Here is a 14,136-nt window from a genome sequence, read left to right on the forward strand (position 1 = left end):
ACAAGCACCAGTTAACATAGTTCTCCTGCAAGTCAGTAAACAGTCACACACAAAACTCAATACAATTTGCTTCTTTGTTTATGTGCAGGATATTTAGTTTGGTTTGCAAAGTATTAGAAGAATAATAAGAACCTCCTGACAGAATACCACAACTAAATTTCTAAAAAGCCACTCAGTTAATCTCAGTGTTGAATCTGGCTGTTTCAAATTATTGTAATGTATAATAACAGTCTTATTGACAATATGGATGCACAGAGCCAAAAAAAGCTAGAAAGAGTGGCCAAAATGATGAACTAAGTGCCAGCCCAAACGACAACAAACATATGGCCATTAACTGAGGAATGGAGGGGTTTAGGAATGCAGCTGTCTGTGGTCTCCTAAAGTTCCAGAGGAATGAAACGCTGTGAGCATTGGCAAAGCCTGGATGAGAAGCCCTCCTGAAGATGGTAAGCCCTAAAATGGAGTCAACCAGCAGACATGCTGGAATTCAGAGATTTCTGTGGTAAGAATATATTCATTCCACTGGCCTCATAATGTACATCAACAAATTAATATTGTATGGATGTCATTTCAAAGCCTACTGAAGACGAAGAGCCATTACTGAAGGCATTAGAGCACAGATGGTTCAAACTATATGCAGATATTCATACTTGCATTTCTGCATTATAGCAGGGGGTTTTTTTCTGTTGAACTGTAATGAATTGTCTCATAATCTATTCCATCTTCTTGCCATTAGCAGGCTTTGAATGTTCACAAATAGGAGCAAAGAACTCATTTTCCAGAGCTTTAATCACACAAAGAGGGAATGCCTAATTCTCTAAATGAAATGGTCTGTGATCACTGAAGCAGAGATTTAATATATCACGGCAAATTAGGTAGATTTTAATAAATTACTTATCTCTCTGAATACTTTACATATGCTTATGAAGAAACATAGCCTGTTTGCAAACAGTGGAAATCCACAGTCTATAAAATCCTTTGAAGAAAATGACAAATAAAAAAGTAAATTAAAAAAATGAAATGTATTATATCCTCGTTCTCAAGAGACAATCCTTTTGCAGCATTGATTCACAGCTCCATTAAAAATATCAATTAAACCCTTCACTGAGATTGGTTAAAAGCTGTAAAATTAACTTTCCACACTAGACAGTAGTTATTCAGATACAACAATTTATTGTATATGTTTGATGTAAGTTCTAAAAGTGACAAAACCCAAATGAAAACAGTTGCCCATCCCTAAAGCCCAAAGTAGGTGAAGCAAAATCTGATAGTCTATGGCTTCTTTTTGTGCTTTGACAGATGTTGGCTGCAAGTAAATCATCTCCTGCACAGAAAATGATTGTGCCTGCCCTCCCCCTACTTCAAATTATGGTAACCATAAACAGCTGATTATAATGTTAGTAGAAGGGTAAAAGTTATTTAAAAAAAGGGTGCAGTAATTTAATAAGTCTTGCAACTAGCCTAATTTTTTATATTTAATTGATAGGAACTGCATGCATCAAAGAAAACACATACTGAGATTTAATGTGCATAAAATGGATATTAGCATTTTAAAGAGGCAGATTAACACATTAATCCAAGTAATTTTCATATATTGCTTTTAATAAAATCTTCACAGTATAAAATTCTTAATGAGGCTAATCACAGGCATTCCATTTAACGGGGTGATTAGGGATAACATAAAAGTATTTTTAATCAGTTTTCTAAGGCTTATGGTTTTTTTATTAAAAATTAAAATTTTGACTTGCATTTTTATTACTGTTTTATGTAGGAAAAAATCTTAAAAATGCAAATAAAGCACGTCGTTCAATCATGTAGGTATTAATTATTTACAAGGCGTTGTCCATTGTGGAGATATTCTTAGCCTTAGGGGGGAAATATAAAAACAAACAGACTGAAAAGTATACAAAACTTTACAACTACAAATCAAGCGTCCTTTTCATATAAATTATACATTAAATATACTGTAGGAATTACAAAGATCTCATCTTTGATGCACTATCAAGCATGTATTTACACTGGGAGAAGGCTCTTGTGTAGGCAAACTTCCTTTCATGCCTCGTAGTCATCTTTGCATTCCCCTCTCGGCTGAGGGCAGCGCATGCAGGGCTTCCACTGCTCCTTTGAGCCTTCCAATTACTGCACTGTCATCTTGTGAATCAAAAACTAGAGAGGAAACATTACAAAACAGCATTAGCAATTTCATTTAAGGTTTCACTTTTGTTCTGATAATCTTCCTTAGCGTTTGGACAGATTAAAAGGCTCCTAGAGTATGTTTAAAAAAAAAAAAAAAGGGAGAGGTAAATAAATAATAAAGAAAGCTTACTTTTCAGGTACTCAGCCTACTGGAAACTGAGCACTCTAAGAACTAGAATGTACATCAAAGAAAGTATCAGGGCTGGAATTAACTCTGAAATAAAGAACACTATTGTATAATAACTGCGTGCATAAACTAGTAAGTTTTCACAATGTGGAAATAGAGGTGTTCCAAGCTATACTGAAAACATATGCATAGTCAGAAATCATTTTAAGTAAAAAAATATACTAATTAATGCATTTTCTCTACTGTGTGTATGATGGGTCCAAGTCAGCCTGGACAATTATTAGTATTTAAATAGCAAGTTGTTCTTTACAGTTTGTGCAATGAAAAACTATTTAAATTCGAAGCTACTGCAAAAGAGTGAGGTACGAGCAAAGATAATAATTCCCCTAGACTAAACTAACTACCTTCATCTTTGTGTATGTGGGTTTTAAAGCAGTATTTAAAATTTCTATGTTACAGAAATTAGCTGACATGATTTAAAATTGCACTCTTTCACAATATCTAAGTAAGCCCAGAGGGCCAGAGTCTCTGCTGCTGTGATTAAAACATGCTGCTAAGTCAAAAATGAGGCTCTTTCCCAGTCCTGCACAAAAAGCACTGAGGCTGCCTAACATGACTCTAGAAGGAATTTGAATAAAAACAAATAATCTTGACAGCATATCTTTTCAAAGCAAATTACACAGCTGACAAATAGCAAGGTTATGTATTTAACAATTAGGATAAGTACTCTAGGATATGCAATGATGTTTCATGTTGCAACTTCTAGGCTGCTGGGATAACTCAGAAGAGGTTTAGAGAAGGGAAAACACAGGATAAACCTTCCATCACTTACCCTGTTGAAAGACCTAATATTGGACAGCTTGGATGCTACTCTAGAGATCCAAAGCATTTTGTATATTCTTGAACAAATCACTCAGTGAACTGTCGACTTCAGAGCAGACTTCAGAGGACAGTACTTTACTGTACTGTAAGAACAGCAGGATAACTATAATAAATGATATCAGAACATTAACTCTATTTTATCACTTTTCATATTGTCATATCATCTCTAAGACTTATTGTTAGATGTCTTGACTATAAAGTCTCTTTTTTATCCATCCTCTTGCTTAGTCATGCACTTAGTTACTTCAAATTTCATGGAGGCCACTTCCACACTACCAGCAATGAAAGGAACAAGATATGAAATAGATCCATGCTTGCAGTCCTCAAATAGAGTGAATGAAGCTCAGGGTATCTGAGAATGACTACATCTTCATGTGGTATTTTTTTGTGTCTAAGTTTATTTTTTTTTCCCTCAAAACAATATCCATCTCAGAGAAAATCTACATATTACTCAGGAATTCTATTTATCTATTTAACATTTAATTGAAGTTGATGTTCAGATCTTGACAACAGATCCTTTTTCAATAAATTTGACTAAGAAAATACAGTAAATGCTCTTCTGCCATGATCTGACATATATTAATGCAAAGTTCATTTCAATTCTCCGAAATGTCTAAATTTTCAGAAAATATGCATTTAAACATGTTATGGACTCAACAGAGAAACATAACTGCACAGCATCTGCAGGGAAGGGCAGAAGTGTGGCTAAGAAAAAGAATAAAAGTATTTTTAGCTTTTACTATCACTTTAATAGATATAATGCATATACAGTAAAAATAAGTTCAAATATCTTATGATTAGGGGAAGAAATGCTCCTCAGTATTGAAATAGCTGTCATTACATAATAATGATTAGCTTTTGACAGCACAATAACTACTAACAAAAACCAGTCCTTCCCGTCATAATCATTCTCTCAGATGATTAGGATTTTTAAGAATTTTGTGAGATGGTAAAAACTTATATATATATCACTAATAGATCTTATCAAATAGGAATTATGACAATGGGAATTATGGGCCTAAAATACAGAACAAAAACAATCTTCCAGTGAGAGACTACAAAATACCTTTTTGGAGGAGATGTGCTTTTGTACAACTACTTGGAGAAAAATTATCAGTGCAGAAAAGCTGAAGTGTTCAGCCACATTAAAAAGTGCATCAAATCCATGTGTTATTGTTCCAGGGTGTGGAGATTTGATTCTTTGCATTTTCCTTACCGTGTTCCTGAAACTTTGCGTATTTATTCTCTTCTTTGAGTATTTTAGCAACTGCACGGATGCAAATCATGCATGATAATGGAAATGGTAAGAAAGCCTATTTCTTTCCCTCAATACATAGCTGAGTAATTTCCCCCAACAGCAGAAGCAGCAAAGTCACACTGGCCTGGCATTCCAGCAGGGCAAACTGGAATTCCTGCTCTGCAAAGGGCACCTTGTGTGCACTGGGTCCAGGCTTGGAGCTGCTTCATGCACCCACGGAGGGATTGCTTTATCACAAAGATACTCTCAGCTCCTTCCCTGAGCTTCACCACAACAGGAGAGAGGATTGAAATGAAGAGGGAGGAGAAAAATGCACCATTGGTGATGATGACTCTGCTACCACAGGCAACAGGAAACCCTAAGCAAGGACAATATTTTCCTTCACTGTCTGTGAGAGGACTGAGTAACCTTCTCCAGCCTTCCTATGAGCACTGAAAAACCACCCAACACTAAAAAAACACACAAGGGAAGATTCCAGAGCTCCTACTCAGCTCACCTTGCGTTGGGAAGCCACAGTGAAGGGCTGGCCACAGGCTGTTCCAGAGGGGTGCTCAGGATAAAGTGACCCCCAACCAACTCCCAGTATTACACTCACCCTGTCTCAGATACTCTTTGGTGTGGAGGACACAAAACCCTGCACTACCCTGGGGGTTATACTGTAACTTTAAATAAGATACAGACATCAGCAATACAGAATTACTGACATTTTAATACATATATATGCAGATATATATTTATAGTCCTATTACAATGAAGTATATTGTACAAAATAGAGAATTACAGGAAGCAGACATGTCCTTAAAGTTCTTAGGTTTTATAAACCAATTACCATGAGCTTGGGATGCTGTTTGGTTTTGGTTTTTTAAAGCATATTTTAAGGAATGACAGTAATAGTTTCTGCAGACTTTTGCAAATAAATGTGGAAACCTTCAGTTAATAGAAAAGAATTTCTTCTTGACACTATGTCAAACAATTACTTTCACAGTAAATCTTGAAGAGAAAAGTAGAAATTCAACAAATCATTTTTAAGCTACAAAAGTTTACAAGAAATTGGTCTCTAATACTCACCACCAATGTCTTGTTCAATGGTATTTCTTTGCTTCTGAAATAAATTTTTCAAACAGATTCAGCAAAATCAGTATCTTCACATTCAAGTTCTGCTCATCTTCTGAGGTATCACTGAGCACTGTAAATTTTAGTGTAAACAAAAAAAATGCATTCAAAAGGGATTAAAAATCAACTCTAAAAACCAGAAAAAAGGCAAAACTGCATTCTGTTTTTTATTCTTCTACTACATGAGCAAGAACTCTTTATCAATTAAATTCAACATTTTCCATGACAAGAATAGTCCAAGACCCTCTCTTTTAAATCTTCCCTTCTTCTTCAGCATTATTTAGCAGTAGTAGAAGGATGGGGAAGTTGTAGCCATAGATCCACAAGCTTACAGAAATGTTTCATTTTTGCTCCCCCTCCCACCACCCCATGGTACAATTGTTTATTTGGCTATACAAACAACTACACAAAATATATGCTTTTCTTCTGTGAACTTAAATTACACCCATTGCCTCCAAGCATGGTTTTCCTTTCAAACACACAATTCCAGTATTGTGTTGGAGCTGGCTTGAGTTAGTGGCTTGTGCTGGGGCCAAAAACACCGAGACTGACAAAATGACAGGAATTTAGAGCTAACATTTGGTATGTCTTGGCAACATTGGTCAAACTGTGAATGTTTGTGAGCTTTACAACCTAAAAATGTTACAATAGGCGTAATTTCAAAGGGGTTAGCGTCAAGTTACGTTACATCCAAGGCTACAGGAAAGGATATCTTACACAAAATATGAACACATGAATAAAGTATGGATAGTGTTACTCTCCATATTTGTCTCTGGGATCCCAGGCTTTCTCTCTAGCTGATTTCCACATTTCTTTTCTGTAATACCCAGGTATAGGTACACACTTCCTTGTAGGAATTCCAAACCTACTGAATAGGAAAAAATGTTAACATCTTGTTGAAAAGCACCATGTGAGAAGATAATTTCTAGGCAGTGCAAGAAAAAAAAAGAGAACTAAGTGAAACTTGTTTTTCAAAAGAGAAGTGAAAAAACAGTAAGTGCTTTAAGTTTCAAACACGTTTTACTATGAAAGCCTGAATGATTATTTATTTTTGTTTTTAGAACAACACTTAAAGGCATTGTCACAGCAGGTAATTTAGAGCAACTGGACAGAAGCTCTTATATATGCAAATTTGATCCAATTTTTTTTTTAAATTCCAGAGAACAGAGTTTTTAAGCAGCAAGTAGAAAACTTTGTGCATGAATTCAGTGTATTAATGTGAAGCTTACACCCTACACATGCCCTGTTCTATAACATGGAGGCATAGATTTTGTTACTTTGGGGAACAATGACTTCATATAGTCTGTTCCTTGGAATAACAATCATTTCCCACCAAGAAATGATGCACCTGTCAGGATCAGCCTGGAAACCTCTTGCATAAAGCTGTTCACTCTTGTTATCACAGCAGGGTGACTGTTAGAAGAATGGATTCCTCCATTCTCCACATGTGTCTCTGCTGACACTTGTCAGAAGAGCACAGACTCTACCTCCAGGTCTCAGCACCTGTGAGGAATCAGGCAAGGCTCACTACACAACTGAAATTTCTGCACTCTTAAAATGCTGAAAGGCAGCACTGGAAGAAATAAATAACTATGACACAGTTACAAAAAGTTACATGGATGGCCAGAAATGTGTCCTGTTAACTGATTAAGAGACTTGAACATGTAAGTAGATAATGCTGGGGTTCAGATGCTGAAATAATAATTCTGTATCCTGTTTTTATTCCAAAGTTTTACAAATATTAGCAAGTATGTCTTCCTAAAATTAACAAGGAAATTGAATCCCCATTATACAGAAAAAGAAACAAAATAAAAAGGCTACCCATGTCACACAATACAGGTATAAGAAAAGCAAATATTCTGACAAAAATCTCCATCTTTATGACAGAGACAACGACTGTCTGAAAACATAAAGCAAATATGCTTGTCAAAATAGGAGAACCATCTTTGTGGTTTGCAACAATTACTAATCTTAAAAGGATTTCAAACAGTCTCCTACCACCTCATGCTTATGTATTTTACATTTTATATCATTCTGTTTAACAGCATCTTTTCCTTTATTTTTTTTATACTGATTATTTTTGCATTTTCTGCAACTAAAGCCATTAATTCAAATGTGGAACCAAAATTAACATTTCTAATAAATTTCTAAAATGATTCCATGCCAATAAATGAAATTGAAAACAGAGAAAAATCAACTTTATTTTGAAATCTTATATTAATGAAGAGTGAATTCCACTCCAAACAAATTTTAGACTGGATGCTATGAAAAAATCATTCACTGAAAGAGTTGTCAAGCCCTGGAACAGGGAACTGGTGGAGTCACTATCCCTGGAGATATTTAGAAGTGCATTGCTGGGTTAACAGTTGAACTCAATGACCTGAAAGTTCTTCTCCAACCTAAATAGGACTCTAAAAAATATGTATTTTCCATATAAATTCCAACTAGCATTTATTTATTTGTAAGCATAAACTAAAAGTGTATAAAGCTGCAAAATGCATTATTTTCAATGTCAAATTGGTTCAGTTTCAATTACAGAATTAGCCTATAGTTGCAACTTTGGTTTAGCAAAAATTTTATGAATTATAATAGTGTATCTTTTTTAAGAGCTATTCATTAAAGTGATTCTTCTTTTAGAAGACAAAAATAGCATGTGATTTATCCATTTATTTATGTTCTAATATGGATCCAATCATTATGAGTATAATTTCCAGCAACATTCATTGTGACAGGAAAAAAAAAAATTAATACACTACTTAATAGACATAATACACTGCCTATGCTGCTATAATTTGGCCTAGCACAAACACCAATAAAGTGTCAGGCTAAACCATCTGCAGGCAATTTTCAATGATATTTATATCCTTGATAATTTGGTTTCCTGAGCTTTAAAGCATTAGTTTAGTTCAGTTCCTGTTTCAGCTGAAAAAGCTCTGATACTAGTTTGTAAGGCTTGTGATAGAAAACACGTGTTGGAGATATAACTAGGCCAGGTCTAAAATGCACAGAGTTGGAAACTTTCGCTGTATGGGCACAATCTTTCCATAAATTTTCTTTCTTGGTGGTCCTCGTGCTAGGATCAAGTGGGGAGCTGGGCTACTGATGAACTTCCTGTCTTCCTATTTAGTCAGTGCAGAGCTGAAGTTTCCCCACGAGCCAGGGCAGACACAGCAAGGATTGCAGAGAACAACCCACAGGGACAGCACCATGGCAGCAGCACCTGGGGATGAACCCTTCCGTTCAGAGGAAAAGCTCACTGCTGTGATCTCACCTTACCTTCACCTTAGGCTTGTAAAATAATTATTAGAAAATCCAAGTATTTAGAGGAGAAATCGCAGCACACTGACTAGCTATTTTTGCTGTGCTTAATTTATCCCTCAGGGGAAAAAAAAAAGGAAAAAAAAAAGGAGTATTTTATCCTCAGTATTGTCAAATTTTAGTAGAACATTATCCACTTTCCTATTCTATATGGTAGGATTAGTCATCTGCTTGCTTATTAAGCATTTTTCAGGTTTTTTTTTAAACTCCAAACCTAAGAATTGTTTTGGTATGATATTTCCATCCCAACAAATAATCATTTCATGGTGTTCCCTGCTCCATTCCAGTAAAACCTGTTTTCTGGCCAAGACATGAAACTCAGATCTAGAAATGAAATGAAGAGAGATCACTCCTTCTTACTGTGGAGTGAATCAGTGATTTGTGAATAAATACATATTTAAAAGATTTACAAGTAACTCCAACATGTCAAATATGATCAGCATGTATCCTATTCTTTCTCAAATCAAATGAATCTTTAAATTACTGATTATTCCATTTTAATGATTGACCTTCAAGAGAAAATGTAATCAAAGGATGTAATTCATTCTGTATAAGTAATGTACATACTATCACAATCAAAAAAAAAAGAATATGAACAAATTTATTATTATTATTAAATTGGACAAGGATAATTTATATTCTTTCTCATATGTATTCACATAATACCTGCCTACTGATTGATTTATCTATCTATTTATTTATTTCTGGAAATTCTAGGGCCAAGGAACACTTCCTACACCTCTTAGACTCTTAGCATCATGAATTCAGAAAACAACAAATGTACTACACTACACTGGGCAGATATGTGCTTTTCAGATTCATTAGTGATAGAACAATGGTGCTAGGTTTTCTCTTTTGTGGAACAGATTGGTTAAAAACAAACCAACGAAACAAACAAACTCCCAAACCAAACCCCAAACCACAGCACTAAACCAGCATTAGGTGAGCTTGCTGTATTCCATGCCACATGAATCTACACTAGAAAGAACTGAGAGCAATTGTCCCATAAGAATGCAGTTATCATTTCTAGCTGAAGCAAATTTTTTCTAGTTATTTAGTTAGAATGAACTCCTCAGTCCAGCCTCCTCAAGAGAGACAAACCACAAGGTGAACCACAAGCATTATTTACTAAGACCTATACCAGAGTTTTCCAGCACTAACATGTACTTGCCAATGTGTAGATCTGGCTTTAGAACAGACCTGAGACCTCTTTCTGCACAATGATCTGCCTTAACCACATTCATCACTGCAGAGCAAATCAGAACTACTATTAGTATCAAATGTTTTTCACCTTTAGGAGCAGGAGGAAAAGAACAAAGAAAACTAAACATTTCTTTCTGTTTTCCTAAGGAAAAGCAACAATGCTAGAATCAAATTTGAAAGGTCATGTGATCTAATGGTGTGTCACTGGCAGGTTTATGTGCACGCTGTCAAAAAAGATACAAGCAGCATCTAAGCATGCCACATAGCTGTCACTTTCTGTTAATGGCAATAGCACTCATGATTTTAAAAGCCAGTGGTCTTTATTGCTTTGTATTTGAAGTGATTTACTGCATTTTCTTCCACTGAGGAAGCCAGTGATAATGATAATATATGGCAGAGTGCTTGTCCTTTTTGACAGCCTCAGTAATTTAATCCTCCTTTCCTGCCACAATATTTCAATAAGAGAAACCTCTAGACCAATGGACTGGAGAAAATCCACAGCCTGGGGAGTGTGAGTGAGTGCTCTGAAAGCTTTTCATTGTTTTAATTTAAAATACAAACACGAGGATCAGCTTTTAATTTTTGTACTATTAATATGACCTAGAGTGAAAGTTAGCCTTGGTTTGGAAAACACACTAGAAGAATGAGAAGCAGGGTTTTAAGAAATTCTTTAAGAAGTTTTTGGGTATCTTATATTAGAGAAAGTAGCTACTTGCCTGCAAATGATATCAGTCTGCAAAGATCAGCAAAATACTGTAAAAGATTATAAAGACTAAAAAGGTTTTACATGATTTTTTAAAAATTAAATAAAGAAGTGAAACTGAAAGGGTTTTGCTAGGATAGAACTAGAATGAATATAGCCCCCTAAGAATCAAACATAGCTCTTCAGAAGAGTTTTCACTTGTTTTTGAGGGGAGAAGGTGAAGCTAGAAATTAGTCTGTCATTAAACTCCAACATTTTTAATATTCACTTTCTTCTAGTTACTCTGCCACTGTACCCACAGCAATTCTTTTTGACTCTCCACCTCACAGTAAGGTTTCCTCCTCCCCTATGCAGACAGAAATCTTTAACATATCTCATACTGTCTTTTGCTACCCAAAATAAACTTATTTGTATGAACAGAAAGTGTCAACTCTGCTATGGAGAGCATTGGAATACAGCAATAGGAGGACATGAGAAGGCCTCAATTCCTGCAGAGGGTTTATTGAAGGACACATCTCTATTAGTCCTAGGGAGCCCATTTCCCAGAGCTGGTGATTTCTCAGTTTTCCCCACAGCTGCTGCCCAGCCTGTACATGGCAGCAGAAGTGCAGTTAGGAATGGGTTAGGAATGGGCTCCTAGCACAAACAGCCAGGCCAGTGCCTGAGTTCCTAAGTCATTCAACCAAAGGAATCTGCAATTTGCCACCTTTTTCTCTACTAACAGAAAGCAAAGCACTGGCAACTCTGACTTTGAATCCTTAGTTTCCACTCACAATTTCTTACTTTCTAAGGTTATGAGAAGCTGTTTTTGTCATCTGCTGTTCTTTTGGACATGTGGATGACTTTCCACATGTGCTACTGTCATGGCCAAGTGCTCCTAAGGCCACCACAGGAAGTGATGGGGAGGCAGCAGGGAGACAGATGGACAGCCAGAGAACTTCAAAGGAAATGCCACATCAACAGATCCTTCCCTTTCCCATAAGCATCCCAAATGGAATTTCCTAAGTTTACTAATACTGTATCTAAAACAATTTTAAATGCAAATTATTAACAAACCTAAAGAGTTCAAACTCATTTCACTCAATGGAAAAATTCAGACTAGTAAGTAATACATTCAGCACAAGAAGTTCATTCAAGTCTGGGGAAAATGATTAACCAGAGTGAAAATATATTTTTAGATCCTGATGAATAACATGTTTTCATAGCACCCCTTAGTACTGCCTGAACTTAGAAGCATTACCATTGCTGCAAGGCATGGAACATCTCATATTTTGATCCAATTAATTGCAAAAATAATTCAAAATTAACTCATGACAGTTTGACTCTAAAATTACAATTCTAAAGTTAGTCCTAAAGAAGTACTAAAAGCTGAAGACTACAATGACCCTGGAACCTTGTTAGAAATCTCTGCAGTTCAAAATATTGCTCTTCTGCTATAGGTCACTTTTTTCATAGTTCACATTCTAATCCAACTGAACAACTACATTCTGAAGCAGATTTTCATCAAATGAAGAAAAAAATGCTCCACAGTCTTGAGTTTATTGTAGAAAAGGAATAAACAGACAGAATTATAACAATGTTTCCTGATGCAGAGCCTTAATGTTTGAAGAATCCACTTTCAGAATAAGGATCTTCAGAAGTTTATTTTTAATAAAAAGTACATCCCATCTTTCCCACACCTCTCCTCTCTACTTCCACTTGTACTTCAAGTTGTTTAAATAGTCACATTTCTAAGAGAGAAAAGTTTTTGCTTCCCAATTAGATTCCATATAAAACCTTTAACAGGTTTCATAAGTCTTCCTTCTATTTCTGCTGTCTGTTCTCTAGAACCACAGTATAATTTGGCAATTTTCACTGCTCTTTGAATGTATGGGCCTGTAGTGTTTGAAGGCATTCTCAGATATTGTAATGGCTCTTTTCAGTGGTAGCAATCACAACAGCTCCTCTCAGCCTCTGTGGTCATCAGGAGGCACCACACAATGTCAAGGGCAATCAAGAGGTTTGCACCATGATCCTAAACCATCTAAACTTCCTGTCTAAACTCCCCCATCCAAGTTTCTATTCCAAGACTCTGGAAGAAAGAAAATGATCTTTTAACCATTCTCAGTGAAAGAGTCATAGTTGAAAAACTCCAATTAATGCCAAGTTACATGCTTGAACCACCTGTGAAAATGGAAATTCATGGGATCTTGTATGTCCAGATTACTGAACTCTACTGTATTGTTTTTCAACAAAGTTCTGTTCATTTTCTCTATCACACATGCCAAACAATGACAGTGAAGAATGTGCAAATAGTATGGGAAAAAGTTCAAATGTTTTTAAAGCAATGAATCTCATGAAGCCTTCTGTAACAGTTAAGATGTTTTTAAAACAGTCAATCTGTTCCAGTTATCGATAGTATAAAATGCTTTATTTATTAGAAGAATTAGTGATTTTTTAGATTACTTATGGACTTGCTCCGATTTTCTCCATGCAAAAGTCTAAAAGACTATTAGTTTCCTTGTAAGCTCAAAGTAAATTTTGTTCTACCCATGCAAATCTCATTTTTATTAAAGAAAATATTCAATTAACCTCAAATATTCAGCATGCTCAAATCTAATTAGACATGAATAAGAGATGCAGCAAAGCTAAAGTAAACACACATGCAGATTTCATTACTATTATCTTACTGGCTTCTCAACTGGTATTATCAAAAAGCAGACTCATTAGGTTTTTCCCCCTATACACAAAGCTAATCTTGAGTAGAAATTAGACACCCAATTATCTAAGCAAACCTCTACAAATAACAACCACATTAGTATAATGCTGCAGAATACACTCCTGAAACAATTAAGGCCAAACCCCACCTTTTAATATTGATTTGTTGGGATATTTTGAAGTTCAAACAGTTTTATAATCCATACCCAAGCAGTAAATAGAAAAAGCAATGTTGCACAGACAAGTTATGATTAACAGAAATAATAAAATACAGCACTTCTACATTGGAAACCCTTATGAACTGCAGTCTCTCCAAAGCATGATGCTATTTTCAAATATCACAGCTTGAAATGTATTGAAGTTTCATAATCACCTCTTAAAACTCTGAAATTTTATTTTGTATTCATCATATCTTTCTTGCATTTTTAGTTAAACTTTGCAGAGTAAGTACCCAAAATACAGCTATGCTTAGACCATAACTAGTATATCCAGAAATCAGAATATTGTGTAAGACTTTTATACCTTCTGAATGTTTGTTATATTCAAAGCAATGATAATGCAAAAAGCAAGAAAAATGAAAAGCCTTAAGAAGCTTTTATTGAGTTATGGTATTATTTCATCAGGTTTTGAAAAAGATAT

At 35.3% G+C, this 14,136-nt stretch overlaps 1 long non-coding RNA gene across 5 annotated transcripts in view; it reads right to left on the minus strand.

Moving 5' to 3' along the window:
• Positions 1–1,153: 1,153 nt before the first annotated feature.
• The window catches only part of LOC118691077 (uncharacterized), a 29,657-nt gene continuing 16,674 nt past the window's right edge, over positions 1,154–14,136 (minus strand). For 2 of the 5 annotated variants that reach the window (XR_004980959.2, XR_004980955.2), the window contains 3 exons: positions 5,532–6,444; positions 3,156–3,308; positions 1,154–2,166 (listed from right to left, as the gene is read on the minus strand). This is a non-coding gene — a long non-coding RNA (uncharacterized LOC118691077). The remainder of the gene's footprint in view (positions 2,167–3,155; positions 3,309–5,531; positions 6,445–14,136) is intronic. The other 3 variants (XR_004980957.2, XR_004980956.2, XR_004980958.2) reach the window with 3 other exon arrangements.

The sequence above is a fragment of the Molothrus ater genome, chromosome 12 (assembly GCF_012460135.2).
Source record: "Molothrus ater isolate BHLD 08-10-18 breed brown headed cowbird chromosome 12, BPBGC_Mater_1.1, whole genome shotgun sequence".
Classification (NCBI taxonomy): Eukaryota; Metazoa; Chordata; class Aves; order Passeriformes; family Icteridae; genus Molothrus; species Molothrus ater.